This window comes from Sarcophilus harrisii, chromosome 1 (assembly GCF_902635505.1).
Source record: "Sarcophilus harrisii chromosome 1, mSarHar1.11, whole genome shotgun sequence".
Lineage (NCBI taxonomy): Eukaryota > Metazoa > Chordata > Mammalia > Dasyuromorphia > Dasyuridae > Sarcophilus > Sarcophilus harrisii.
This window is the reverse complement of record NC_045426.1, coordinates 226576109-226593204: the sequence shown is the minus strand read 5'-3', so window position 1 is coordinate 226593204 and position 17096 is coordinate 226576109.

Sequence of the window (17096 nt, the reverse complement as noted above, 5' to 3'; positions counted from 1 at the left end):
CATGGGCCATCCAGGAGGTCAGTTGTCACTGGACAGAAGAGTATGTTTGGGGAATAAGATATAAAGTAAAGGTAGGATGGGGGTAGGCTGTAGAAGTCTTTGGATGTCAAACAAAATATGTGTATTTGCTTTTAAAGGCAAGAAAAGACCATTGGAATTTATTGAATAGCAGGGAAAAGTTCTGTGACGTCAGGGTAGGAGTCATCCCTAAGTGAAGCACACACAACAGCAACACCAGTAGCAAGCCTTGAAGAGCTGTGATTGCAGTAGCAACATTGGGAGCTCTCAGCATAGAGATAGTAAGGAAATTGGACAATTGGTCAGAAAAAAATTACATGGAACCCCTTGCTGGTACTCCATTCAAGACCCTATTTTAATGGCCCATAAGCAGTTCTGCAACACAATTCCAGAGGGAAGAGGCTCACCAGCACCTAGCCACAGGAGAATAGGATCCTCGGTTACAATTTCAGGGCAGAAAGGAGCATTATTAATGCTTGTAGCTATAGGAGAACATGAAACTTGGTCAAAGTTCAGAACCAAGAGCTAATAATTGTTGCATTCAGAGAGCAAGAAGCCTTCCCAGACAAATACCAGCTCACAGGTCAGAACAGCAATGACCACATCTTCCCTCAGATCATACTACCTTGGAAACATTAAAAAGGTACAGACTGCAATAACTAGCTCTGAGAATAAAACCACAAAAAACCTGAAGCTATGGAAAGTGCCTCCTCAACCCCAGGAGCCTGACTTAAAAATAAAGTTAAAAATCAAGAAATGGATTGGAAAAAATGAGGAAACAATAAAAAAGAACCTGAGCATAAAAATTTACTATGTTGACAAGGAAGATCAAGACACAAACTCAGAAGACATTAATGTCAAAACAATTACAAGCAAAGTCTCAGTAGGAAAAAAAAGTAAACTGGATACAAAACCAACAAGAATTCCTAGAATAACTCAAAAAGGATTTTAAAAATTAGAGAAGTAGAGAAGAAAACTTGGAAAAGAAATGAGAATGATGCAAAAAAAAAAAAAAAACATGAAAAGAGAGTCAACAAAGAGGCAGAAAAAACACTAGAAAAATAACACCTTTAAAAAAAAAAAAAGAATTAGCCAAATTTAAAAAGAGACAGAAGCTCACTGAAAAAATCATTCCTTAAAATTGGAAACAAGCAAATGGAAGGTAACAACTCCATGGGATACAAAAAAAAAATAACACAATGAAATAAAGTCAAAAGAATGAAAAAAGAGAAGAAAATGTAAAACATCTCATTAGAAAAACAATTGACTTGAAAAACAAATCAAAGAAACAACTTAAAAATTATTGAACATTGAAAGCTAGCATAAAAAAATTGTAGACATTATATTTCAAGCATTTATTGAAGAAAACCACCTGATATCCTAGAACTAGAGGCAAAATATCAATTGAGAAAAATCCACCAATCGCCTCCCAAAAGAGATCCAAAAGTAAAAATTCCCAGAAATATTATAGCCAAATTCCAGAGCTCATAGGAGAGAAAATATTGCAAGCAGCCAGAAAGAAAAAACTTAAATCTTGTAGAACCATAATTAAAATCACATAAAATTTGGCTAATTCCATGTCTTACAAATGAAAAGGGAGAATGCTCCACCAATGATAATGAAATTAAAAACTATTATTAGGAGCTATTTTGCCCAATTATATCCCCAAAATCTGACAATCTAAGTGAAATGGATAAATATTTACAAAAATATAAATTGCTGAAGTTAATAAATCCTGAAGTTAACAAAAAGAAAATAGAATAATTAAATAACCTTATGTTAGAAAAAGAAATTGAACAAGATATAAATAAGCTCCCAAAGAAAAAAGTACTCAGGGCCAGATGGATTCACAAGTGAATTCTACCAAACATTTAAAGAACAATTCATTCTAATACCATATAAGCTATTTCGAAACATAGGTAAATGATTTTTTAAGGACACAGTTGCATTGCTGATATCTAATCCAGGAAGAACAAAAACAGAGAAAGAAAATTATACACCAATTTAATGAATATTGATGTGAAACTTTTAAATTAAAAAAAAAAACTGGCAGTGAAATTTTGGCAATACATCACAAAGATTAAACACTATGACCAGGTGGGATTTGTATCTGGAATGCAGGTTGGTTCAATATTAGTAAAACTATGCGTATAATTGATCATATTAATAAAAAAGAAGAAAAATCACATAGATACTTCAATAAATGCAGAAAAGGCTTTTGACAAAATACAATAATCATTCTGATTAAAAACACTAGAAAGCAAAGGAATAAATGATTGTTATTTAATCATATCTGACTCTTTGTCCCCATTTGGTGTTTTCTTGGCAAAGATGCTGAAGTAGTTTGTCATTTTCTTCCCCTGGCCATTTTACAGAACTGAAGTTAAATGACTTATTTAACATTACATAGCTACTAAATGTCTGAGGCCAGATTTGAACTCACAAAGACTAGTTTCTCCAACTTCTGACCCAGACCTCTCTCTGCTGTACCACCTAGCTGCCCAAAGAATAAATGGGGCTTTCTTTAAAATAATAAATAGTATATATTTAAAGTCATCTATAAAAATTATCTGTAATAGGTATATGCTAGAAATCTTCCCAATAAGATCATGGGTGAAACAAGAATGCCCATTATCACCACTAGAAATGCTATCTATATCAGTTGTAATGGCAAGGAACTAGAAACTGAGTGGATGCCCCCCTTGACATGAATGACTGAATGTAATGGAATATTATTTTTGTAAAAGTAAAGATCAGCAGAATGATTTCAGAAAGGCCTACAGAGACTTACATGAACTGATGCTAAGTGAAGTGAATAGAACCAAGAGAACACTGTACACAGCAACAACACTATGTGATGATCAACTGTAATGGATTTAGCTCTTCAACAATGATGTGATTCAAGCCAATTCCAATAGACTTGTGATGTAGAGAGATATCTGCATCCAGGAAGAGGAGTAGGGGATTGGATGATTACAATATAGTCTTTTCACCTCTTTTGGGTGTTTACTTACTTTTTTTCTTTCTCCCCTTTTGATCTGATTTTTCTTGTGCAGCATGATAAAATGTGGAAATACGTTTAGAAAAATTGCACATGTTTAACCTATATTGAATCACTTGCTGTCTAAGGAAGATGGGAGGGGGATAGGAGGGAGAAAAACTTGGAACACAAGGTTTTTCAAGAGTGAATGTTGAAAACTATCTCTGCATGTATTTTGAAACTAAAAAGCTATTATAAAACATTTTTTAAAAACAATTGCCAAAGCACAAAAGAAAAGAAAGAAAGAAAAAGAAAAAAAAAGAAATGCTAGCTATAGTCATAAGAAAAGGAAAAGAAATTAAAGGAATTAGAATAGGCAGTAAGGAAACAAAATTAACACTCTTTTGCAAAGGATATTACAACATACTTAGAGAATTAAGTAACAATTAATAAGTTCAACAAAATGCAAGCTAAAAATAAAACCCACATAAATCATCTATATTTCTATATTTTTCCAAAAAAGTTCAGCAGAAGAGAGAAAAAGAAACTCCATAAAAAATAACTATAGACAATATGAAATCCTTGAGAATCCACCTGTCAAGACAAACCCTGAAATTATATCGACAAAATTATTAAACACTTTTTGCATGAATACAGACCTAAACAATTAGAGAAATACTAATTACTCATGGATAGGTCAATCCAATATAATAAAAATGGCAATTCTAACTAAATTAATTTACTTATTTACTAATAACTTTACTTATTACTAATTAATTGCCATTCCAATCAAATTATCAAAAAATGTATAGAGCTAGAAAAAATAAGAACAAAATTCATCTAAAAGAAGAAATAGAGAATCAAGGGAATCAATGAAAAAAAATGAGGTCAGTCTAGAAGAAACAGATTTCAAACTGTATTACAAAGCAGTGATTATCAAAACAATCTGGTTTTAACTGCCTTCCTAAAAAGAAAAAAAGTGCATAAACCATTTTTTTGCACTATATTTCATAGGCTGCTGAGTTCAATATAGGACATGTGGAAAATAAGTATCCTACTTGACTCAAGCTTCCACCCCAATGGTAAACTTGGGACCTTTAAAAGTCAATTCATGTCTTAGATACTTGTTATTATGCTAAGAAAAAGTTAGTCAAATCACAACATAGGGTCAGTGAAATTATACGATTTGAACAAGAAAAGGATTGAAACAACAATATAAACATTCTCAGAGATAATTTTCCCCTTCTTCAGTAGAGTTAAGATAAAAAGTTCAGTTTATCTAGGTTCCCATATACAAAATGAGAAGAAAAAAACAATAAGACTTCAACATTTTGGCAACCATAATCCTTGTCATTTATGGTTCTTGGACATCATTTTGCCTAGCTTCAGATCCAAAAGGCTCTAGCTTTGCTGCCACAAATCCACTGGAACCTCTCCTTTGGTTTAATTTGTTACCCTCAGAAATTCAGGATTCTTCTATAAAGTTCTTACTTGACTTTTCTCTTCCTTATAGAATTTTTGTCTCTTCCCCCCAGACATGATATTTAGTCTTCCCTCCATGCAATTTCATTCAGGTTCTCTCTTTTTTCTCCTTCATACAGGTTTTTCTTTTCAATTTTATGGAAAATATCTGGACATCAATCTCTTGGGAAGTAAACTGGTTAGATGGCATGTGTCTGGTCATAGCAAACTGTAAAGTATACGTTTGCCATCATCTGGCCCTCCATTAAGAGTCTCTCACAGAGTCAAATACAATTATTATTGGAGTAGGAACAATAAGAACATGATTTAAAGTGTGTCACTTAAAATGATGAGACATCATTTGAAATGTGTAAAGACACTTCTAGAGTCTAGTTCAGAAATCTTAAATGTGGATTCTGTCATTCGGGTAAAGTAAACATTTAAAATTCCAATGTCAGTACTCAATGAGTGTCAGACATTCACATGACTTCATCACAGATTTTTACTAGCAGAACAGCCCAATTATGGGAAATAATTTTACTTATTTTTCTATTTCTAAACAATGTGCCTATTCACTTTATTTACACCATGAAAACAAGGACAAAAATGTACTTGAAATAAGGCACAGTTTGGGATAGCCTTTTGTAACAAGAACATTCCTTTTGATTTATATAATTCTATTCTTCCTTGATAAATAATCCCTGTAGTGCTACTATGAAAAAAATTTAATGGTGTTATTTCCTTGTTTTGAATTTGAAGGAAAATCAAGAGCCAAAAAGATAACTACAGGTTACAGAGCAAGTCAGTGGCACCATCTAGGAAGCCATAAAACATTTATGTTTGTGTGTCTGTGTGTGTGTGTGTGTCCAATTGCTCTAAAAAATTACTTTAACTATATTTATGAATATCCAAATTATAATGCCAAGGTAATAAGTGGAGCAGGCTACTAGTGTTCCATCCCTTGCCTTCAACCCTTGATAGTAACAACTGCCATCAGTATAAAGGAGAACCTCAGAAATAGAATCTCTGCCTAGATCATGATTGAAATGCTACTTAACATGGCTTCTACAGGTACATATGATCTCCTCAGCAATCATAGATACTTAAGACCTGGAAAGTAAATTTCTTGTTACCAATGTCTTTGGGCACTGTGAAAATCAAAAAGATGCACAAGTTTATCAAAGGAAACTACTGCAAAGAAGATGTATTAGTGTGAGCCTTCCTCCTATACCTTAAGGACCATTGGGCCTGTCCATCCAACTGGCAGCTGAAATCTCAAATATGAGTTGTTTCCCTTTGTTAGATAGTGAGTTTACTGAGAGCATTACCGTTGGGACCCAGTCAATCAGTTCATCAATGTTAGCTAAGACAAAAGATGTCTAGCAGCTATGTCAACCAAGCAATAGCAATAGGTGGTAAACTTGGTGGGACCAATATTAACCAAGAACTGAACTAAGTCTTCCTCAGTACCATGCCTTCAAAGTGTTGTCATACTTTAGGTGCTCACTAGCACCTAAATGTGGAGGGTACATAACCAGTGAGAATTTGAGTCAATACAATTAAAGAAGAAAGATGTCCAAACCCTTTAAAGTATTCCTAATAACCTTGAGGAAGGGATAGAACATCCAAGTTCTGGGATAATGGAGCCAAAGAGTACTCACTATAGTATTGGGAGTGGGATTTAGAGAAATTAATGAAAGTATCATTAACAGGACATGGTGATTCAGTTGTGATTGGAACATTCTAAGAAAAGGTATTGCAAGATGAGCAGATTATTTCCATTGTTCTGCCTAAATCTAGAATTCTTTCCCTTAGGAACACATTTCCCCATATTTCTTCATGTTAGCAATGCCTAGTCTAATCACATGGTTTTGTAGGGATACTAGTCTATAATCACAACAAAATACATACCTAGGATCCTTATTACACACTAGTAATATTGAAGAAATATTAAAGTTGCCATTGACAACAGCCTGCCTCTATATAAATGCAAAAATGAAATGAAAATGAGGCATATTAACTATTCAAACATTGCCACGTATTTTTTCTCTTTTGTACATTTCAGATGTGTAAATGATATAGCCACAATAATTTGTTTGCATATTGTTGTTGTCATTGTTGTTATAATATGGAGAATGGTACATTATGATTTAAATGAGGTTTAAGTGGTGGTTAGGCAAAAAGGATGAGATTAAAGAAATATAAAGTTGTTCCAGGCTCAAAAACATACCACAAGCAATAAGCAAGGACAGCAGGATTATTCCAGAACTTCAGCATGTACTAATTGTGTATATGTACTATTTGCCTTTTTTCTGCTTTTCTCCATTATATATGTATGGTTGGTTTTTGTCTCCATTCTTGAAAAGGACCAAAATGACATCACTATATTAGAATCAAGTTACAGTGTGTCTGACTATGGTTGATCAGACCACTATAAGCTTGGAATGCTTTACCATAGGTCGGGAACAAATAGTCCCTGTGAACATTTGTGGTGGCTTCTCTGTGCACATCTCACATTTCTTTTAAGCTACTTCAATTTTATTTTGCTCATAGAGCACAGCACCTTCTTTGATGAGGGAGCACACCATGCTGGGTGGTCCTATATCAGTGTCTCCCATGTCACAAAACCAATTCTTCAAAAAGACCTTGAGAATGTCCTTCTATTACTTTTTCCTTTTTTTCACAAAATAGTTTTTTAGGCAAACATGCATTTGGCATTCAGATAAGATGTGCTCTCTGCTGTAGAGTTTGAATGAATGACACTTTAGCTCAAGAAAGAATCTCAATGTTTTCTAAATTATCCTATCAGGTAATTGTCAGAATCTTAAAATAATTCAAATGAAGATGATTCAGTTTCCTGGCATGACACTGGTAGACTATTAGGTTTTACCAGCATACAACATTGAGGTCAGCACGATTCAGTAAACTTTCAGTAAGACAGTCTAATACCTCTTTTCCACACTTTTTTTCAGAGACTCCCAAACACTGAGCTAACTCTGGTAATGTATGCACTAATTTCATTATCAATGTATATATCCCTGGAAAGTATACTAGCAAGCAAAGTGAACTGACTGGTGGAGCATTTGTGTTTTCTTGGTGTTAATTTTTAGGGCAAAATTAGCACAAGCAGCAAAAAATCAATCCATATTTAGTAGCATCTCAGCTTCAAGGGTTGCACTGAGTATACAATCTATCATCTGAAAACAAAAAAATTATGCACTAACTTTCCTTCCACTTTAGTCTTGGCTTGTAGCCTTTTCAAGTTAAATAATCTACCATCAGTGTGGTAGCTGACATTGATGCTGTGTTCATCTTCAAGGAAGGCAAGTGACAACATTGCTGAAAACATCATACTGAAAAGCAAGGGAATAAGCACACAAATTTGTTTCACTCAGTTGGTGACTGGGAAATTGTGAGAATATCATCCATTATCCAGAACTCACACAAAGATGTCATCATGAAATTGATGTGCAATACTGATGAACTTTCTGGGCAATCAAATTTTCTATAAGCCTTCATGACTGACAGTATCAAAGGCCCTTGTGAGATAGATAAATATGGACTGACCTTTGTTCTGTTACTGGCATTTCTCTTGGAGCTGTCAGATCTCAAACACCACATAACCTTCCTCAGCCCTTTTTGAAACACACTAACTCTTAGGTAAAAAACCATCTTCCAAGTGAAGGATCAGCCTTTTAAAAAAGGAATCTGATAAGAATATTGCTGGCAATGGCTAAGAGAAAAACCCTTTACCTTTATAATATATGGACATGGAGGCAATTTTGAACTTTTGGGGAATAAGGTCCTCTTGCCATATAACCCAGAAAATTTTAATCAGTTTTTGATTTGGAATGAACCTTTTCCCATATCTCCCTATACAGACAGACACACCCTGTAAAATGTCAGCTGAAATAAAAACAGCACTAAATACTTTATCACGGGAGAAGAACCTAATGACATTCAAAATCTCTTCTTCAGATGGACATAAAAAGTGGCTACAATCAGACATAAATAGTAAATGGCTTCAGCATTGATTGATGATGGTATATTGAGAACACTATGGAAATGTAATGAAAGTGATCAGTTCATGATTAAAGAATCATGTCTTTAGAACTAATCAATATGGCTCCATAAGTAATTGAGATACACCATATGTTTTTGTTCTGTCTGGTAATCTATGTCTTCTCTAGCATTAAGGTCACCCAAAATCATTAGCTTGTCCTCTTATGATGATCTCCAGGTCTTCATAAAATGTTTCTTTGAACTCATCAGGATTTCTCATGGTGGGAAAATAGGGAAAAGACCATCATGCTGATGATGGTGATATGGTACTTTTTTGCAAGTGATAATCACACTGTCATCAAACTGTCATTCACTTCTTTTGGTAAACATACAAGCCTGCTCACTCATTAGTTTGAATGCAAAACCTGTAACAGCTTCAATAGCACTCCCATTCACTATGACCACTCCAGGGGGGAAAAACATATGTTGGTGAGTGGAATCATCTCTGCAGAAGTTTTTGTATTTTGTACCAACTTCAAGATGGGATCCCTGGGGGGATGGGGGGGTGGAGTCAAAATGGCAGAGAGTACGCACGTTTCTTTCTGACCCTCTCCCATGACCCTTAGATTAAATAGCAAATTCAGCCTCTGAATTAATTCTGGACTGGCAGAATCCACAAATATTGGCAGTGCAACAAATTACCAGCAGAAGATAATTTCTAAGCTCTCAAGAAAAGGTTTGTTTCAATTGGGCACAGAGAGAAGCGGGCCAAGCACAAGCAGGACGAGCACAGACTCCAAGTGCAGGCAGCACAGACTGGGGGCAGTGGGGGCTCAACACACCAGAAAATCTATGGGGAGGAATATACAGCAGTGTTGGCTACTCTGCTATGGATGAATCCAGTAGATTAGCAGAGAAGTTTTAAAGCATCCAACACAAATATAAAAGGTAAATAGTGAACCACAAAATGCCAGAATTCCAGGAGACCTGACCACTCCCACCCAGCACCCGCAGTCAAGTCAGCACTGCCACTGCTTCTTGTAGGGAAAGCTTGGACAATCTCCCTTGACCTAAAAGCAGTTCTCAACTTTTAAAAAAATGAGTAAAAAAGCAAAAAAGAATTCTGACCATAGATAGTTTTTATGGTGAAAGAGAAGAACAGATTTCAAACCCCGAGGAAACTAAAAGCAGATTGTCTCTAGATGAAGCCCCAAAGGGTAATATAAATTGGTCCCCATCACACAAGACTGGAAGAAAAATGAGGAAAGGAAATGAGGACTTTACAAGACGGTTTGGAAAAAAAAACACAGAAATTATCTGAAGAAAATTCATTACAAAATAGACAGTGAAATGGAAGCATAACTCCTTAAAAATAAGAGTTGACAAAATGGAAAAAGAAAACAACTCCCTGAAAACATATTTTGTGAAATGGAAAAAGAAAACAACCCCTTGAAAAATAGAATTTGTGAAATGGAAAAAGAAAATTACTCCTTAAAAAACAGAATTTGTGAAATGGGGGGAAAATTCACAGAACAAAACAAGTCATTTAAAAATTCAATTGTACAAATACAAAAAAAACTAAAAAAAAAAGTAAATGATGAAAATAATTCACTAAAAATCAGAACTGAACAAATGGAAATGAATGACTCAATGAGACATCAAGAATCAGTCAAGCAAAACCAAAAAAATGAAAAAAATAGAAGAAAACATAAAATACCTACTTGAGAAAACAACTGACCTGGAAACTAAGAGAGACAATTTAAATATTATTGAACTTCCTGAAAACCATGATTAAAAAAGAGCCTAAACATTATTTTTCAGAAAATGATCAGGAGAACTGCCCTGGTGTCATAGAATCAGAAGGTAAAATAGCCATTGAAAGAATTCACCAAACACCTCCTGAATGAGACCCCTAAATTAAAACTTCAAGTAATATTATGACTAGATTTCAGAACTATTAGACCAAGATAAAAAGATGGCAAGTATCCAGGGGAAAAAAACAATTCAAATACCAAGGAGCCACAATAAAGAGTATCCAGGAACTAGCAGCTTCCACCTTAAAGGATTGAAGGACCTGGAATATGATATTCTGAAAGGCAAAGGAACTTGGAATGCAGTCAAGAATAAACTACTCCACTAAACTGAGCGTTGCAGTTTCTTTCAGGGAAGAAGATGGACATTCAACAAAACAGGTGAATTCCTTTTTTTCTAATTAAAAGACCGGCACTGAACAAAAAATTTGACTTCCAAATATAGAACTCAAGAGAAGCATAAGGTAATAAGAAAAGAACTCCTGAGAACTGTATCTCTGTATAGGTAGTATATGTATAATTTGGTTTTATTGTTATAATTTCAAAAAGAAACTAGAAGTGGACAGAAAAAAGGGAAAAGTGGAGGTAAAATGAGGGAAATTACATCTCATGAAGAGGCAAAGAAAACCTATTATAATTGAGGCAAAGAAGGGAGGGGGATCAACATTGTGTGAATCTTATTCTCATCAGATTTGGCTCAAAGAGAGAATATTAGGTATATTTGGTTACATAGAGAAACTTCTCTCACCTTATAGGAAAGTAGGAGGGAAAGGGAAAGGGAAGGGGTAGGCTAAATAGAAGGGAATATAGAAATGTAGGGTAAAGATATAAGAAAGGGAGAGAGGCTCTAAAGAGAAAGGGCTGCTTGAGACAAGTGGAGTTCATAAGTAAAATACCGGGGATGAGGAAAAGGGGAAAAGGAAAGAGAAAAGTATAATTTGGGGTAAATAAGATGTCAGGAAATATAGATTTAATAGTTTTAACTGTAAATGTGAATGGGGTAAACTCTCCCATAAAATGGAAGCAGATAGCAGCCTAGATTAAAAGCCAGAACCCTACAATATATTATTTACAAGAAATACATTTAAAGCAGAGTGATACATATAGAGTCAAGGTAAAAGACTGGAACAATGTCTATTATGCTTCAGATGAAGTAAAAAAAAAGCCTGATCTCAGATCAAGCAAAAGCAAAAACTGATCTAATTAAAAGAGATAAGGAAGGAAAATATATCTTGCTAAAGGATACCATAGATAATGAAGCAATATCAATACTAAACAAATATGCACCAAATGGTATAGCATCTAAATTCCTAAAGGAGAGGTTAAGAGAGTTGCAAGAAGAAATAGGCAGCAAAACTATAATAGTGGGAGATCTCAACCTTGCTCTCTCAGAAATAGATAAATCAATTCACAAAATAAATAAGAAACAAGTTAAGGAAGTAAATAGAATACTAGAAAAGTTAGGTATAATAGATCTTTGGAGAAAATTGAATGGAGACAGAAAGGAGTACACTTTCTTCTCGGAAGTTTATGGAACCTATACAAAACTAATCATATATTAAGACATGAAGACCTCAAAATCAAATGCAGAAAGACAGAAATAGTAATTTTTTCAGATCACAATGCAATAAAAATTACATTCAATAGAAGGCCAGGAGAAAATAAACCAAAGAGGAATTGGAAGCTAAATAATCTCATCCTAAAGAAGGAATGGTTGAAACAGCAAATCAAATAAACAATTAATAATGTCATCCAAGAGAATGACAATAATGGGACAAGATATCAAAACTTGTGGGATGCAGCCAAAGCAATATTAAGGGGAAATTTTATATCTCTTGATGCTTACTTGCATAAAATAGAGAAAGAAAAGATCAATGAATTGGGCTTGCAACTAAAAAAGCTAGAAAAAGAATGTTTCTAATTCTTATAATTCTAATTCTAAATTTAAAAAACCCAATCAAATACCAAATTTGAAATTCTAAAAATAAAAGGAGAAATAAAATTGAAAGTGAAAAAAAAACTATTGAATTAATAAATAAAACTAAGAGTTGATTTTACGAAAAAACCACAAAATAGATAAACTGTTAGTTAATTTGAGTAGAAAAAGGAAAGAGGAAAATCAAATTGTTAGTCTCAAAAATGAAAAGGGAGAACTTTTCACCAATAAAGAGGAATTTAGAGCAATAGTTAAGAGTTATTTTGCCTAAGTTTATGCCAATAAATTTGATAAGCTAAGTGAAATAGAGAAGTACTTACAAAAATATAAATTGTCCAGATTAACAGAAGAAGAAATAAATTATTTAAATAGTTCCATTTTAGAAAATGAAATAGAACAAGCTATTAATCAACTCCCTAAGAAAAAATCTTCAGGGTCAGATGGATTTAATGTGAATTCTACCAAACATTTAAAGAAAAATTAACTCCAATACTATATAAACTATTTGAAAAAATAAGGAAAGAAGGACTCCTACTAAATTCCTTTTATGAACAGACATGGTACTGACATCTAAATGAGGTAGGATGAAAACAAGAAAAAGAAAATTATAGACCAATTTCCCTAATTCCCAATATTCATATTGATGTAAAAATCTTAAATAAATATTAACAAAGAGATTACAGAAAGTCATCCCCAGGATAATACACCATGACCAAGTAGGATTTATACCAGTAATGCAAGGCTGGTTCAATATTAGGAAAACTATTAGCATAATTGACTATATCAATAACCAAACTAACAAAAACTATATATTATCTCAATAGATGCAGAAAAAGCATTTGATAAAATCCAACATTCATTCCTATTAAAAACACTAAAGAATATAGGAATAAATGGACTTTTCCTTAAAATAATCAGTAGCTTCTATTTAAAACCATCATCTGTAATGGGAATAAACTGGAACCATTCCCAATAAAGTCAGGGGTAAAACAAGGTTTTCTGCCCACTATCACCATTACTATTCAATATTATATTGGAAATGTTAGCTTAGGCAATAAGAGAAGAGAAAGAGATTAAAGGAATTAGAGTAGGTAATGAGGAAACCAAATCATTATTCTTTGCTGATGATAAGATGGTACAGTTAGAGAATCCTAGAGAATCAACTATAAAAGTATTAGAAATAATTCACAACTTTAGCAAAGTTGCAGGATACAAAATAAATCCACATAAATCAGCATTTTTATACATCCCTAACAAAATCCAACAGCAAAAGATACAAAGGAAAAATTCCATTTAAAATAACTGTTGATAGTATAAAATATTTGGGAATCTATCTGCCAAGGGAAAGTCAGGAACTGTATGAGCAAAACTGCAAAACACTTTCCACACAAATAAAGTCAGATCAAAACAACTGGAAAAATATCAAAGATCTTGGATAGGTAGGGTGAATATAATAAAGATGACAATGCTACCTAAACTAATGTATTTAGTGCTACCAATGAGACTCCCAAGAAACTATTTTACTGACCTAGAAAAAAAAACAACAAAATTCATCTGGAAGAACCAGATCTAAAACTATATTTTAAAGCAGCAGTCATCAAAACCATTTGGTACTGGCTAAGAAATAGAATAGTCGATCAGTGGAATAGGTAAGGTTCACAGGACAAAATAGTCAATAACCATAGCAATCTAATGTTTGACAAACCCAAAGACCCCAGCTTTTGGAATAAGAACTCACTATTTGACAAAAACTTCTGGGAAAATTTGAAACTAGTATGGCAAAAACTAGATATTGATCCACACATAACACCATATATCAAGATAAGGTCAATATGAGTTCATGATCTAGACATAAAGAAAGATATTATAAATGAATTAGAAGAATATAGGATAGTTTACCTCTCAGATCTGTGGAGGAGGAAAGAATTTGTGACCGAAGAAGAACTGGAGATCATTATTGATCACAAAATAGATAATCAAGTTAAAAAAGTTTTTGGACAAACAAAACTAATGCAGACAACATTAGAAGGAAAGCAATAAATTGGGAAAACATTTTTACATTCAAAGGTTCTGATAAAGGCTTCATTTCTAAAATATATAGAGAATTGACTCAAATTTATAAGAATTCAAGCCATTCTTCAACTGATAAATGGTCAAAGGATATGAACAAACAATTTTCAGATGAATAAATTGAATTTATTACTAGTTATATAAAAAGGTGCTCTAAATCACTATCAATCAGAGAAATGCATATTAAGACAACTCTGGTATACCACTACATACACACCTCTCAGATTGACTAAGATGACAGGAAAAGATAATGACAAATGTTGGAGGGGATGTGGGAAAACTGGAACATTAATACATTATTGGTGGAACTGTGAACAGATCCAACCATTCTGGAGAGCAATTTGGAACTATGCTTAAAAAGTTATCAAACTGTGCATACCTTTTGATCCAGCAGTATTACTACTGGGCTTATATCTCAAAGAGATCTTAAAGGAAGGAAAGGGACCCACATGTGCAACAATGTTTGTGGCAGCCCTTTTTGTAGTGGCAAGAAACTGGAAACTGAATGGATGTCCATCATTTGGAGGATGGCTGAATAAGTTATGGTATATGAATGTTATGGAATATTATTGTTTTGTAAGAAATGACCAGCAGGATGATTTCAGAGAGGTCTGAAGAAACTTAAATGAACTGATGCTAAGCAAATTGAACGGAATCAGGGGATCATTATACATGGCAACAATAAGATTATATGACAATCAATTTTGATGGACATGACTCTCTTCAACAATGAAATGATTCAAACCAGTTCCAATTGTCCAGGATGAAGAGAGCATCTACACTGACAGAGAGGACTGTGGGAACTGAGTGTGGTTCACAATATAGCATTTTCACTCTTTTTGTTGTTGTTTGATTGCATTTTATTTTGCTTCTCTTTTTTTCTTGTGTGGCACAATAACTGTATAAATATTTTTTCATATATTGGATTTAACATATATTTCTACCATGTTTAACATATATTGGACTACCTGCCATCTAGGGGAGGGTGAGGGGGGGAGAAAGGGGGAAAATTGGAACACAGGGTTTTGCAAGGGCTAATGTTGAAGAATTGTCCATGCATATGTTTTGAAAAATAAAAAGCTTTAATAAAAAAAAAAGAGATGGGATCCCTGTCTGCCACAGGAAATAGGCCAGTATTGAATAATTTTAGGGCAACTTTTTTAACCATTTCCTCATGCCAGAAGGTGAGCAATATAGCCCTCAGGTACCCAGAGGCTGCTGTATCCCACTGCTAACCCTATAGCCTGTTTTGCAGGATTGTGACTACAGCTCTCAGGGTATCCACACCTGCTGCTTCATCACTTTATGTCACCATAAGATTTCAAGATAGGTAAAAATTGTAAAAATGACATAGGTAATATCTTTTGATTCATGCATAAATTGGATTTAAGTGAGACAGAGTTGCACAAAGTCATTGGCTTCACTCTTTCTTCTAGTCATCATAGTCCAGTAGCAGGACAGAATCTTGATGACTCAAGATTCAGTGGATGACCTTGTTGTCTTCAATGTCTCATCAAGTTTTAAGCACTCCACAATGTCTTCATGACCACTGGAACAAATTATCCTCACCTGCCCATTCCACCAGAGAAAGTCTTCACATGCTTGGGACAGACACCCTCTAAGTCAACAACAGACATGAGGGTGTAAGAAATGGGATTTTGCAATCATAGTCGTTTTGCTTACATAGGTGTCCTTGAAGAAGGATAAATAGCCCAGGAAATGTAATAAGAAGGAGGAGTTTCCTCTTGGACAAGAAAGGTTTGGGAGAATAGAGACATAAGCATGAGAACCAAAGAAGAATTGTTCTGGTGATATTTTGTTTAAAATTGGTTATATTACATACCCTATAAGGGAGAGTGGTAACCTGGAGAAGATCCTGACCAATCAGAATGCTGAAGGAAGAAGTAGGGCTAACTAAACCTCATAAAAAGGCTTACCCTAAGCTCTCTAGGTATGTTCCCATTCTATGAAATTGAGATACACCCATTTTTGCGAAAATGTAAAATAAATCTTTCCTGAATTCATCAGTGAGCCATGGAGCTCCTGGTAAGATATCTTGTTTCTTACAAGGATTTAGCCCATCTACCAAAATGGTTTTCTAGGGTGTGCCTACTGCATAAGTTACAGCTTCTTGAGCCACAGGTGAGAGAAAGGTGGATCAAGCAGATATCAAAGTTAAAAAAGAAAAAAAATTTAAAACTTTAAGCTGCTTGAATAAACATCTCTATATCCTTGTCTCTCCTCTGCTTTACTTCCCCAACTGTGGAGCTATTTTCCTCACTCATCAGATCTTTGATTATACAAATCAAGAGAATGGGTTTCAGGTGACAATTTCAGTACCTTCTTATTTTGTTAACAGTTTAAAAAATCCTCAATTAGAAAAACATTCTCCTTCCTCCTAATACTAACAGAAGAGTCAGATTTTAAAAGTGTCTAATTAAAGTAAATAATAGTAGTTGTGAGAGTGGGAGGGCTTACTCAGTGCTCTGACTTGAGGGACTTAGAAACATTTGTTCCACCTCAAAAAAAAAAAAAAATTCCCAAAGGCCAACAATAAAGTCTTCATTATTCCTCAAAGTCATTCCTTTGTGCTAAAATATTATACACTGTTAAAATAAACATATCCCTGGGAGAGTTAACAAATGAAGGTATTATCACTCATTAACACTGAATGGGAAACAAGGTATCAAATTGCTTTTTCAGTAAGACCAAAAACCAGATCTCCTATTTGAACAGAGCTTCTTATAGGCAAATTTGAATATATCTACACCCTTTCTCCTACTCAATTTTGCTTAAAGCATCACCCTAACTCCAAACC